This window comes from Lithobates pipiens, unplaced genomic scaffold (genome assembly GCF_037356315.1).
Source record: "Lithobates pipiens isolate NorthernLeopardFrog02 unplaced genomic scaffold, aLitPip1_a1.2 Scaffold_27, whole genome shotgun sequence".
Lineage (NCBI taxonomy): Eukaryota > Metazoa > Chordata > Amphibia > Anura > Ranidae > Lithobates > Lithobates pipiens.
In genome coordinates, this window is record NW_027507788.1 from 131525612 (window position 1) to 131539954 (window position 14343).

The window sequence follows — 14343 nt, forward strand, 5'->3', positions numbered from 1 at the left end:
GACAGGGATGAAGTAGGGCTGTATGGTGTGTGTGTGTGTGTGTGTGTAGTCAGGGACGAGCTAGGGCTGTATGTGGTGTGTAGTCAGGGATGAGGTAGGGCTGTATGGGGGAGGGGGGGTGGTATGTATAGTAGTAGATGAGGTAGAGCTGTATGTATATAGTGTGTAGTATGGTCTGTGTAGTCAGAGATGAAGTAGAGCTGTATGTAATGTGTGTAGTATGTATGTATGTATGTAGTGTGTAGCATGGTGTGTGTAGTCAGAGATGAGGTAGAGCTGTATGTAATGTGTGTAGTCAGAGATGAGGTAGAGCTGTATGTAATGTGTGTAGTATGTATGTAGTGTGTTGCATGGCGAGTGTAGTCAGAGATGAGGTAGAGCTGTATGGTGAGTGTAGTCAGAGATGAGGTAGAGCTGTATGTAGTGTGTAGTATGGCGAGTGTAGACAGGGATGAGGTAGAGCTGTATGGTGAGTGTAGTCAGAGATGAGGTAGAGCTGTATGGTGAGTGTAGTCAGAGATGAGGTAGAGCTGTATGTAGTGTGTAGTATGGCGAGTGTAGACAGGGATGAGGTAGGGCTGTATGGTGAGTGTAGTTAGGAATGAGGTAGGGCTGTATGTATAGTCATAGATGAGGTAGAGCTGTATGTAGTTTGTGGTATGTATGTAGTATGGTGTGTGTGTAGTCAGAGATGAGGCAGAGCTGTATGTAATGTGTGTAGCATGTATGTAGTGTGTAGCATGGTGAGTGTAGTCAGAGATGAGGTAGAGCTGTGTGTAGTGTATGTAGTCAGAGATGAGGTAGAGTAGAGCTGTATGATGTGTAGTATGTATGTAGTGTGCAGTCAGAGATGAGGTAGAGCTGTATTGTGTGTGTAGTATGTATGTAGTGTGCAGTCAGCGATGAGGTAGAGCTGTATGGTGTGTAGTATGTAGTGAGGTAGAGCTGTATGGTGTGTGGACTGTGTCTGTGATCCTGGAATCTGGGTGTTCCCAGAGTCTGGCCCTCCAATTGTTCTTTCTGTGGCCCCGCCTCTCCCGGAGGAGGAGGAGGGGGAGGGGGAGGTGAGCAGGGAGCGGACTGACTTCTACTACAACTCGTCCATTGGAAGTGAATGGGAGGAAAGCGAGGAGCGGGGAAAGGAAGTACAAAGGGGAAGCAGACAGAAGAGTGGGGCAGTATGATCGGGGAGGAGGAGAGGGGGCAGAGGAACGGGGCACACCACTGACACGGCGGGGCCGCTTTATGGGAGCTCATCACAGGCGGTAGAGGATCGCACTGACTGCACACAGGTAAGAGGGAACAATACGGACCGAACACCCACCTACTACCTACCTACACCTTGCCTGGTTTCCCTTTACTACCACCACCTACCTGTACCACGTGTCCGGGAGGATAAACTTCTTCTAAAGTTCACTTTCCTCCAACATCTGGAGCTCCGATCTGTTTAGTAAACCCGGATCTCTTCTACCGGAGATGTTCGCTTGTTTACAAAACTTCAATAGAGGAGCCCCGAGATCTCCTATACGTGGGGGGGGGGGGGGGGGGTACATATAATATGCAGCACCCCGGGGTTGTAGACATGCTTCACACAATCACAACACAAGTGATCCCCATTATGTTCAGAGGACAGCACTCCAATCACATCCCATTGAAGTGAATGGGACCATGTTGCAGCCCTGAGCCAAACTCTAGTCTTATGATTGCTGCACAGTACTTATTCCCATTCCAAAAATCCGTTTTTTTTTTTTTTCCTTTTTGCAGCAGTATCACCACCTGAACGCTGTCGGTGGAACTGGCACCACTCTCTGAAAAGTGATCCACTGTGGATCACTTCTCAGAGAAAACACAGGTGTAAGTGGGCCTTTCCCATGGGATAATTGTTTCCCCTTTTTTTTTTTTTTTTTTTTTTTTTTTTCTTCTCCCCTCTAGCTAATCTCTGTTAACTTTCTTTTTTTTGTTGTTGTTTTAAGTGTCCATACCCGCTTCAATTCTATTATCATATACAATTGAATATGAAAAACTTTCCTTTTAATTTTCTTAGGCTGGTAATAATAATAATAATAAAAAAAGAAAAAAAAAAAAAATATATATATATATATATATATATATATATATATATATATATATATATATATATATATATATATATATATATGTATGTGTGTGTGTGTGTGTGTGTGTGTATATATATATATATATATATATATATATATATATATATATATGTGTATGTGTGTGTATATATATATACTATTATTTTTATTTTTTCCCTCTTTTACCAAAACCATATAATATGAGATCAGCCCTAAAAACTTTCATTTTGTATGCCATCAGGCAGGTCCTTACACTACAGAGTTGATGGTAGTTCTAAATGAAATTGAACAAGAAAATTGTATAATGTATGGGCAGACTCCATGTAGAGTTGATCAGCTCAGGCAGAAAGCAATTGTGTAGTATCTGCAGCACTGAGATGCTTTGGCCATGAATTTGATGGCATTTCAATCAATCAATCAGATTACGAGATTACATGGGGTAAACAGAGATAGGATTGATCATTTACCATGGCATTGTCTAACTATCGTTTACGTTTTGTGTGTGGGTCATCAATCAAGTGGGCTGTCAATTATAGATTGGTTATTACTATCAGTAGTGTTTGATCAAAAAAAAGAAATCCATTGTTTATCTTGGTGTGTATGGCCACCATACTGTACATGCTATGGTTCATGAAAGCTACAGCAGTCCAGATTGTGAATGTACGTACTACATTCCCGTACACCGACCTCGGCCATCAGACATTGGAAGGAGTTGTGTTGCCGACAGTCCCTCCTTTGCTCCACCCGGCTCTGTTTTTTAGTTGTCTTTTGTCTTTCAACAGAACATTTATAGTTAATCACCAACTGGGGGCAGAGCGAGCGCAATCGGGGCAGCCACCCATACCAGCCCTTTTCTGTGTGCCCATTTCATACCATACAGGTGCATTGCGTGAAAATGCAGATTGTCTATATTACACAACGCACCTATCGTATGCGAATTTTGACCCTTGATGTGGTAAAATGCAGCCACATAATGTATGTCAGTGCAATTTAGGTGTGTTTTGTTTGAGCCCATACAATGGATGTCTGCACACCCAAAAAATTTTTCTGGATTTGTTTCCACAACACAACACCTTGGTGGGAACGGGTCTCACTGATAACACTGATTTTTCTTGCGCCTTTCACTGGTGGTGAATGTATCGCAAGGCCTGACATCCTGTGTGAATGAGCCCCTAGGAAATCCTCTCTTTTGGTGGAATTCTGATTTGTTGTGATCTAGTCCCTTGGGGTCGGTTTGCACATATTTTAACACGTCAACACATGACCACAGGATGGCCATTGTTATGCATGGTGTAGTTTACATCTGTGTGATGGGTTAACGTGCGATGTCTTGTGGAGTGTTTTTGATATGCGTTGACACGCTTTTTAAGGACCATTGATGACAAATTGCAGCACATGATAAAATGCATGATTATTGATAAAGTACAGTAAAAAAACCAGAAAGCATTAGGGTAGATTTAGACATACGGATCAGCCTTCAGAGGCTGACAGGCGGTGAGTAAGCTATGTTGTGCCTCATCGTCTGTTTGAACCCAATGTTTGCCAACAAATGTGCCGCCACCGTGTGCATTGCACGCACTTGCTGGGTGTTCTCAGTGGTCCCCTGTTTTCATTGTGTAGCATTCGTTGGTTGACAATGTCGGGTAACCTTTGCTACAATGCGAAGCATGTAAACACCCACATCTGCTGCCTATTGCAGCTTAAAGTGATGGTAAAAGGCAGAAGGTTTCATGCATTCTATGCTTAAGGTAAAAAATGCTGTGTGCGCCAGCGCCCTCCCCCCCCCCCCCTAATAATTATCTAAGCCCCATCCTGATCCAGCAATGTGCATGAGAGCAGCGGCTCTCCCAGATCTCTTTTGTCACTGGCTGAGATAGCAGCTGGAGCCATTGGCTCCTGCTGCTGTCAATCGCAGCCAGTGAGCCAATGAGGAGAGAGTGGGGGCAGGGCTGAGCTGCGCTCTGTAAATGGACAGACAGAGCAGTGGCTTGGTAGCTGCTTGCTATGGGGGCGCTCGGCAGGAGGGAGGGGCAAGGAGCGCCAGTGGGGGACCCACCAAGAGGAGGATCAGGGATGCTCTGTTCAAAACCACTGCACAGGGCAGGTAAGTATGACTTGATTCTTATAAAGGGTGTTTGTTTTTGTTTTTGAAATATCACTTTAAGAGGGAGGTTGGCAGGTGGCAAAAATGCAGCTCAGCCGCAGGTGAAGCCTTATGGATCGTTCACACCAGGTGCATTGGGACTGTTCCAATACAAGGCTCAGTTCACACCACAAAAAAAAAAAAAATAAAAGAAAAAAAAAAGTACTGCACGCTGTTTTTTTTTTTTTTTTTTTTGTTTGTTTTTTTATGCATGGGGCTCATAATGCACTGCCTCACACTACACTTTGGCAGACAGAACTTTTGTGACCTTTTTTAAAGAGAAATAAAATGTTGCAATGTGTAGTTTGCAGCCCTTAATGCACACAGAGAGGTGTAGGTCTAACCTCCTTATCTGCAGATAAGATGTGTGAAGGTCTAGGTTGAAGTTTCATCCACATTGCTCATCTCTAGCAAACATATGTACAACTGTGAGTCATTAAAATGAGCAAAGTATTGGCGGAACTGTGACAGACGTCGGCGTCTGTGCCTTGCCAGAGCTCATTGGCACTCTGAGGATTAGGCTGTGTATGGTGGGATGTGCAGGCGCGGGGTCACAGAGCTTCACATTAAGTGACAATCCCTTATTAGATGGAGCAGACAGCAGGGCGCACAACTCAGACACATGGCACCAGGCACGGGCCCCCTCCCTCTACACTATCTAGACATGAGCTTTGTAAACAAGCCACAACGGGGCCCCAGATACACACCCCTTGTCTTCTGTTTTTGATCCTACTTCTTGCTTTCAGCAGGAGATGGGTTAACCGGTTCCTTGTGTTGAGTCAATGAAGGTTTGATGGATAGTAATATAGAAGATCGCTTTGTTCTCGGCACACACCTGTTAGCCGCCCGTTGTGAAGTTATGTTTGCAAACTGAGCTGAATAAATGTCAAACGTATTCATTTCTCCAAATTCCGATTTCCTTCTTCTAATCTGTTAATGTGTAAAATAATATTTAAGCTGAAACTGCAACTCCATGTGTATATTCCTGTCTGTTCCCGGGACAGGCGGTGTTTGTGGGCTGGGCTCTCCCATAGGGACACAAATGTCCCCGGTATGATGGGGGCATGCTGTGATTCTCATGTCCCCCACCAAGTAAAAGAAACCTGTAGCAAGAAAAATAGGCTGGATGCCATTGCTTGAATCCAAAAATACTACTCCGATGAATTAAAAAAAAAATGTAACCTCAAATAAGGCATGTATGGTGATATGAAGGGTGGGCATCCATGTGCAGATGAACGTTCCTTGCTGAGAGCGCACTCCCTGGGACCAAGCTGTCAAAGATGTCTCTCTATCTGTAGAAAGACAACAAGGCCATCTCCTGATCATGTGACCACTATTGCAGCCAATCGCAGTGGTCACGTGATCGACCAATCCTTCCTGACTCCCAGACATGGACACTATTAAAAGGGACAGGCCCAGCGGAAAGAGCTTAAAGCCCAACTCCAACCTGTTTTTTTTTTTTTTTTTTTCTTTGGTTTTGGAAAGAGTGGGGAGGGGTTAGAGCTGCTATCAGGTTTTAAATGCATTCTGTGCATCCATAAAAACTTTTTATTGTATTTTAATTGTTGTCCAGGTTTCTTTTTTTATAGGAGATTCTCTGACACCTACAAAATACACAGGATGCAGAGCAATGTTCCCTCAATTCCTGATGTGTCATTCTCATTAGATAGGAGATTATGGTGTGTGTGCACATTGGGCAATAGGAATGTGTGTGTCAGCAGGTTGACTTTCTGTCAAAACTGTTTCCTCATAGAAGATCTATAAATATATTTACACTGTCTTTGAGAGCAGGCATTGCTATAATCGCATGTTAGTCAGGCCCTGAGGAAGGGTGACTGTGTAAACCCATGAAACGCGTTGGATTTCTTGTATTGCTAATCCTCTTTCTAGACTGTACTACTTGTGTAGTGCCTTAGCTGCATTCTGTATATCTGAATCTTCCTCCAAACCCCCATACCTGTTTTGGGGTAAACTTGTCAAATGGTTGCAGCCATATCAGAGCAACCAAGCTTAATTAAAAAAAGACAGCCACTCATAATTTTAGTCTCGGTGATGGGTGATCTAGTGCCTCTTATGCATGCCTTTAGAATAGAAATATAACGACTGCTGAAGCTATTCCCTTTGTTGTTGACATTCAGTTTTTTCAAGAAGATGGGTAAAGGCAGTGACCAGGAGTAGGTATGGTTACTTTTAACTAGGGTGGTGCTGATACCGAGTATTTGCACAAGTATCGGTACTCGTTCAAATGCACCGATACCTGAAACCGATACTTTCAGGGTTGGCTCTTTGAGCTGTCAGTGGGTCTCCCCAGTGTAAAAAGAAGTCTGGTAATTGGAGCTGTCAAAAAAAAAAAGAAGCAGCCGGCAATGTTTATTACCAACATTGCTCGGCCCTGAAACGCTAAAATAAAAAAGAAGCATTGTTTTTGTATATTTGTTTCTTCATCTGCAGATCAAAGGAATGAACAAATGTTCCTCTGTTTAACCCTCTTCATAACCCTTCAATTTACTTGAATCAGCCACAATTAACTCCCTATTGTCCTCCATTTAATTATTATTTTCCTGCGACTTTTTTTTTTGCAAAAAAAAATAAAAAATTTTTTAAATGTTAAAAAAAATATATTATAAATCCTTATTTTTTTTATTTATTTATTTTTTTGTTACATCTTTCACATTGAAAAAGCACTAAATTAAAAAAATAAAAATTTATTTCATTTTTAAATAACTTTTCAGTGCTTTGTACCGTTGCTGAAGTTGAAACAAAACCGTTGCGGTTGGTATCGACGAGTTCTAAAAAAAAAAAAAAGTATTGGTACTTGTACTGATTAAGTAGGGATGCACCAATACCTTTTTTTATTTTTTTATTTTTATTTATTTTATTTTTTTCCCTCTCTGATCTGGTGCTGGTTTGTAATGTAAGCTGAATGCCTTACAGAAAAAGTAACACTGCACTATTATGAGCCCAGCACTTGTGTGTGTGTGTGTGTGCGCGCGCGCTCAGAATGGGCAGAAGATCACATTAAATATTTACTTAGCTTTGAATCCCATATCCCTGCGGAGCGTCTTGAGTCCCACCAATTAGTACGGTTCCACTGCAGCTAATGAAGCGTGACTTGTCATGTGACTTGGGAGTTCAAAGTCACATGACAAGTCGTGGCGGTGTGAACCAGGGCTTCATATGTATCTTAATCAGAAATTACATCAGAAGGTGAATTTTATTTTGTTTAGAGTCCATTTAGGGCTTGTTCACATGTGGGCATGCCCATACACTGTTGCATTTTAAGACTCCTTTTTTTTTTTTTTTTGTCTGTCTGTCTTCTGCACTTGGCGCCTTGGAAGGTTCATGAAAGTCAGTGGCTGATAGTAGAACATGCTTGTTGATGTGTTGACAATGGGTATTAACAAGCCTTGGTCAATGGCTATTAGCTCTATCCACTTCAAGTTCTAAGTTCAAAAATGCACTGAGAGCATGCGTCAAAACACGTCAGCACAAAAAGGAAACGCGTTAATGCATTATAATGCATGTGCCATATGCATGTGAGTAGCAGAATTCTCACTGGCCCTTAAACGTCCTTGTACATAGTATAGTGTGTCTCCTCCTTAATTTGCCTCCTGTGATTTAGTGATGACACAAGCTGAATCATAATGCTCTCTGTTATTATTCCCTTTACTTGGAGGGGGTCATAAAAACAAAGTGAAATCATTTCCAGCTGGAGATTAAAAGTATTACAGAGATCTCGCAAAGTATCTACAAACCTGCAGTGTGAGACCTGCACTATGTATGAGCAATCTGTCATGGCAGGTAGTGGCTGTGTGTTTCCGGTTCACACTGCAGGCGAGGCGACACCGACTTGCCTCGCCGCGACCTGCCGCGACCTCAGCGGCAACTTGTAGATGACTTCTGTATAGAAGTCAATGCAAGTCGCCCCCAGGTCGCCCAGAAGTAGTACAGGAACCTTTTTTCTGAGTCGGAGCGACTCGAGTCGCTCCTCTCAAAACGGTTCCATTGTACAGAACGGGGGCGACTTGCGAGAGCGCGGCGAGGCGAGTCGTGTCGCCTCGCATCGCCCGCAGTGTGAACCGGCTCTTATAGGAAGTGTTGGTAAATACTTTTCTATATTTTTGCTTTTTAAGGGCAGGTTCACATTAGGATCGCATGGTTTACACTGGGATTGCAGGTGTGTGTGTGTGTGTGTGTTTCTTATGCAGTGCAATTTGACAGCCCATTAGACCCCTTGCACATGGACAGACTGTCTATCCATTTTTTTTGCCATCCATGAACGGACGACTATCCGCTAACCTCCACTTCCATGGTGTGTTTTTTTTTTTTTTTTTTGCGTACAAGGCTACGTCCAGATCCGTCAAAATGGATATTAACAGACATTAACGGACAATGTCTGTCAATGTCCTCTGATCAGTTAAATTCCGTTTTTGAAGAAATAATTTTTTGTGTTTATCTGTATGGGAGGAGCAATTTTTTCTTGGTAATTTCCTTTAAAGGCACAGAAACTACTGTAAACAGATGAAAACCTATGTGAACGGAAGATAGATGAAGCAACAGATAAGAACGGATACCTTTTTTAACTTTGCTAATCTGATGGTGCCTGTGTGAAAGGGGCCTTCATTTTAAATTATTGTGGATGATTGCGCCTAAAAACAATTGCCAAATATACCCATGACAGTGAATATTTACATACCATTTGTGATTAATAATAATTAAACTATACTTTGTGAACTATATATACATTAACTAAAAAAAAAAATTATTTAAATATATATTATATATTTTAAATAGTGTCCCAGTGGTCTTTTTCAAAGATGATCAGACCTGCTTCTACAAATATAGATCTGTATTAAAAATATTCCACCAATCCGTGATGCACCACCACCTTTTCCAAAATGAACACTTGCCAGAGACCAATCTTAAAAAAAAAAAAAAAAAAAAAAAAAAGGATATGGGGATCACATGGCCAGCAATTTAGAGGGGTATTTAATGTATCACAGGATTCCCCCCCCAAGTTTTCATTTATTTTAGCATTAAATAAAATTATAATATAATTGGACCTCATCTTGATAACTGAAATTCAAGTTTGAATATTACTTTGTGTCCTGTGCGGATAATCCAACTTGTGTTTTTTGCTTAGCAAAATAAATGTCATTGTCATATGTCCACAATCTGTGTTCTTCCGCCTTCCCCCTTCTATTTTCTGCTTTCTTCATATTTTGTGTAGGCTTGGCTGTAGACAAAAGTGAACAGTCTGGTGATCTCACAATGTTTATTTGGCTCCGCTGTCCCCAAAGCAAGAAGGTTCCACTCATATGATCATTGCTGTTTAGCAGAGGAAGAGAGGAGATGTGTTTGTTTTAAATGGTCCCAGCACCCTGTTATGTCAGGAGAGGAGGATGATAAGTCAGGCATTCTCTTTAAGCTGCTGCTGGGCATGCACTTTTGAAAGAAAAAGTGTGTGTGTGTATATGTATGTATGTATGTATGCATGTATATATAATTTTTTTTTTTTTTTTTGGGGCCATTGTATTCTGACAGCTGCTGCGAGCGGCTGTCACAATACGCAAACAGCGACTGCATCTGATTGCACACAGGCGCTGTTTGGCTGTAAATTTTCCATCTGGTAAATCCCAGGATGTCAGGTGGGGTTGCCAGGACCACCCACGTAACAAATTTCAGCTGGTCCATCAGGAAGGAGCTGTGATTAAAACGGTATGTGGCCTGCTTAACCTGCCAAACCAGCAGTGACCTTCTTAACCAGGAAGTGTCTGACACATTTTAATTTTCAAAATATCTGGGAAAGGTGTTCTTTTCATATAATTCCCTAGAAAAAACAGAAATGAGTTGGAGACCCTGTTGCCAGACCATTAAAGTGGAAGTAAAGTACACTTTTTAACTTGTACTTACAGGTAAGCCTATAATACGACTTACCTGTAGGTACCATGCATATCTCCTAAACTTTTCAGTGTTTAGGAGATATTCACACGGGATGCAGCTGGTGACGTCGCTGTCACTTGTGCTCTGAAGGGACAGCATACCTGTTCCTCCAAAGCTCCATAACGGAGCCCCTGCATGCATACAGGGGAGTGACGTCATTGTGGCCCTAGCTATTCATACAGCCGAAGCCTGCAAACCTAGTGTTCCTATGGGATCATATGTGTATTTACATATGCACAAAATATTTACCTGTAAAGGCCTCCCTTGTGTAGACATTGTAAAGCCATGAGACTGCTACTGGGTGCTGCCATCTTGGATGTGATGTCAGGAGCCCCAGCAGACTCAGAGTTGCCAATCAAGTGACTCTCTACTATTCCCATTGCCAGCAGCTACTGGAAAGGGTATGAAGGGAGGGGCAGTGGAGCCAGTACAGAGACTAATTGGACACTCGAGAAGGCTTATCTACGGCATATCTATTTTATTATAATAATTTATTTTTTATGAAAAGGAACACTGCAAGTATGCCTTTAAAGAAAAAATGCCTCTGTTGCAAAGTTGGTGACGGGTAATTTAAAGCTAGGATCATTCACTACTAAATTTATTGAAGATTCCAATGGTACTTAATGAAGTTAATAATTAGGTCAAATATGGGCTTCTTAAAAGCACCGTATGGCCTCTGCTAATGTCTTATAGATTGTGTTCAGATCCAGAACTATCTGGAGTGGTAGGTAGATTCTTATGAGTTATGGCGATGATGGAGTTCCGCGGTGATCACATTTGGCCCAGTACATTCTCCGCACTGTTGTAGAGGACATTAGGCTGACCACTGGGTGGTGGTTGTACTTGTCACAATGTCCTTCATGACCCAGTTGATTGATGAGGGCAGTGTGCTGTGACTCTCACCTTTCTCCATTGACAAGGGAAAAGTTGACACGCGGTGGCATGGTGACCTTCCAACAATTAGGAAGATCCTTGTGTGTAGTAACAAGTATTTCCACCCCTCCCCCTACACAGCCTGATTCTTGCTGAATGATCACTTGCAATTTTCAAATCGTAGCACTCTGCATTCATTACCCTAAAAAGCTTCTGACGTAATGTGATTTGTTGTCCTTTTTGTAGTGCCTGGAGATGAGAATGACTGACTAAAATTTCTCTTTAGTATTTTGGAAGATCTCCTTGTTTATAGCTGGCATTTTGTAGTGAAGATGCAGAAGCTGAAACAAAGTACAGAAATTGGCATTTGACAGCCAGAGGGTCGATTTTACTAAAATTGGAGCGTGCAAAATCCAGTGCAGCTGTGCATGGTAGCCAATCGGCTTCTAACTTCAGCTTGTTCAATTAAAGTGTTACTAAACCCAGAACCTGCATTCACTATATCTGGTCTCCCACAGAAGATGGAAATAAAAATTATTTAAAGCAGACCTTAAGTCCATATCCCCCCCCCCCCCCCCCAACATCTCTCTTTAACTTTGGATAGTAAAACCTTTTTTATTCTCTGCCAGTAAATACCTTATACAGCCCACTTCTTGTTTCTTGTCTGATCATTAGCCTAGGCTTATGACATCATACACAGCTCACTCTCTTGTGAGAGTTTGCCAGGAAGGGAGGGGGGGGGGTGAGTCATAAGAGGGCCAGTGAAAGCTGCAGAGCTGGAGGTGTGCCTCTGTATAAATCCAGGAAGTGAACAGGCAGCAGCTTCAGTTGCCCACAGTTAAAATGGTTACAGCCAGACTTGGTAGAGGGAGATTTCTGTAGCATATTTGGCAAGTACAGAATCAAGATAAAAATAAAATTCTCTGTCTCTTGTCTCTCCTATGAGGCTGCATGACCCGACCCCCCTGAACAGTGCTGATAACATGCACCCCCCCCCCCCCAGAAAATTAAAATATTTAGCAATACACACCAAACCTGAGCATGTGCAGAGTGCCCCAAGGCTCTATACTGTTGGTTCTCAACTAGGGTTCCTCCAAAGGTTGCTAGGGGTTCCTTCAGCATTGGGCCATTTTTGCCTCTTGGATAAGTTCCCACTGACACCAATGATCTTTTTTAGCTATCTGTAAGCAGGTAATTCTTCCCAATGACCACAGGTATAAGGACCATTCTTCCCACTGATCATCACACTAATGTATCATGAGTTGTAGATTTCAAATTTTTAGCAGAAGTTCCCTGAGACTGGAGAACTTTTTCAAGGGTTCCTCTGTATTGAAAAGGTTGAGAAAGGCTGATCAATACTATCAGAAGATGGGCTGTAGAAGGGGAAGGATTACCCTCTTTAGGGTCCACAGTGAGTATAACAAAACAAGCTTTACTGCATATACAGAGTGATTATGTTATGGGTTTTATGGGTTTTTATGTTATGGGTTTTTAGTAACACTTTTAAGCATTGACCAAAAAAAAATGGAATCTGATTGGTTTCTATGCAGGTTTTGCCTTCTACAGTTTTAGTAAATAAACCTCCATGTGTCTGAGCACAAAATGAGATGTCCTCCCCTGTAACTTTAGAGGAAATGGCTTTTGGTTTTTATTCGGTGACCTCCATTGTCTAAAAGGAAGATAAAACAACAAAAGCACACCGGGGGGCTTCTGGTTGATCATGATACTCTTTGGTAACAGTAACTCACATTCAGTGGGTTGGAGCCTTTCTGCTGGGGGGTGTGTGTGTTTTTTTATTTATTTTTTTTTTTTCCTTGTTTGCATTTGTGGCTAAAGTCTGCGATTCCTGTTCACAAGCAGGTGTCCGCCTCTGATTGTATTTCCATGTGAAGGCAGTACAGTGATCTCCATGCCCAGCCCTTACTAAAAGCAATACTTCTGCAGGGAGTTGCATGGAATGTGCAACTGGAGTCTGCTTTTAGTACCACGCTGAGTTGTTAAATTCAACCACAACTGAATCCCGCATCACATTGCTGTATGTACTGTAATTACAATTTTGTAGCTTGAGCTAAAGCTCTTTAGTAGCTTCAACCTAAGATGATGGAAGCTGTCATTGCTGACTTGGTTGTAAAGGTTCAGTCCATGAGGCTGCTATCCTTATCCTGCCTGTAATACCTCACTGACTTGGAATGTAGCCAATGAAATCTAGTGATTGCAAGTAAACAAGGGTTGCTTAATTGTCCATCTACATAGATGTAGCTGTGCGTTGTTTGCTTAGCCTGTTAGACTTATTTTTTTATTTTTTATGATGTTCGTACCTTTTTAGTGCATTTTGTTTTTTGCAGAAATGCAGTTCGGTCCATTTACCTTGGTTTCCTATGGGACATGTTCACATCTATAAGTTTTTCAGCTGCTCCGTTTTTGCGACGGCTCAGGGATATGATGTATTTTTTTTTTTTCAAAAAGTACTGCAGAAACAGATCAACAGCAAACTGGATAGGTGTGAATCAGGCCTTAAAGAGTATTTTAACCAAAAAACAAAAATATAAAACTTTATTCCAGGAAAACTATGTCTTCCCCTGCAGTGGGGCTGTGCGCTCTGCTGCAAGGGTTAACTGCTCATTTATGTCTAGGGGGACCAGATGCAGACGTTTTACTTGATCCTCCATTCCCACAGGCTCCTCTGCACTGCTTGGCTGTTCCTGGAGCCTGCTCTTAATGTCCTCAAGACTGATGCAGGAGCCATAGCCATGCATTGAATGTAAGGAGGCCAAGGAACAGTCCACTGCCAGAACAGAAGGGAGTGCATTTCGTCTGGGGAGCAGAGGATCAGGTAATTAAATGTGATCCTTTTTGTCCTCTAGATTTAAAGAGGAGTTCCACCCAAAAATGGAACTTCCGCTTATCCGATTCACCACCCACTGATAAAGTACTATTTATAAAGAGCTAGGTGAGCAGGACTGACTTTATTTATTTATTTTTTTTACAAAAAAGGTTTCTGCACTGCTACCTGTCCAATACAGGTATTTTCTCCCACTGCCCCGAACCCCCCCCCGTTTCTTCTGGGAGACACACCGGTCCCAGAAGACAGCAGGGACCAGTCAGAACGTGCAGCGCGACTCGTGCATGCGCAGTAGGGAACCAGGCTGTGAAACACAAGATTAGGGCAGTAATAAAGGTTTCTGTGAAGATGCCGGCGCTTCCACCCAGAGCTGAGGGTGCAGTGATTTTGCACCCCCACCCCAAGGGTTCTACCTAATCCTTACACTATTCAACACCTACAGAAGG

General features: G+C 42.2%; 1 protein-coding gene across 2 annotated transcripts in view; it reads left to right on the forward strand.

Annotated features, from left to right (window-relative positions):
- Positions 1–1059: 1059 nt before the first annotated feature.
- PLEKHA4 (pleckstrin homology domain containing A4) overlaps positions 1060–14343 on the forward strand; it is a 100745-nt gene continuing 87461 nt past the window's right edge. For both annotated transcript variants that reach the window (XM_077457451.1, XM_077457453.1), the window contains exon 1: positions 1060–1292. The gene's annotated coding sequence lies outside the window, so the exon portion shown is untranslated. The remainder of the gene's footprint in view (positions 1293–14343) is intronic.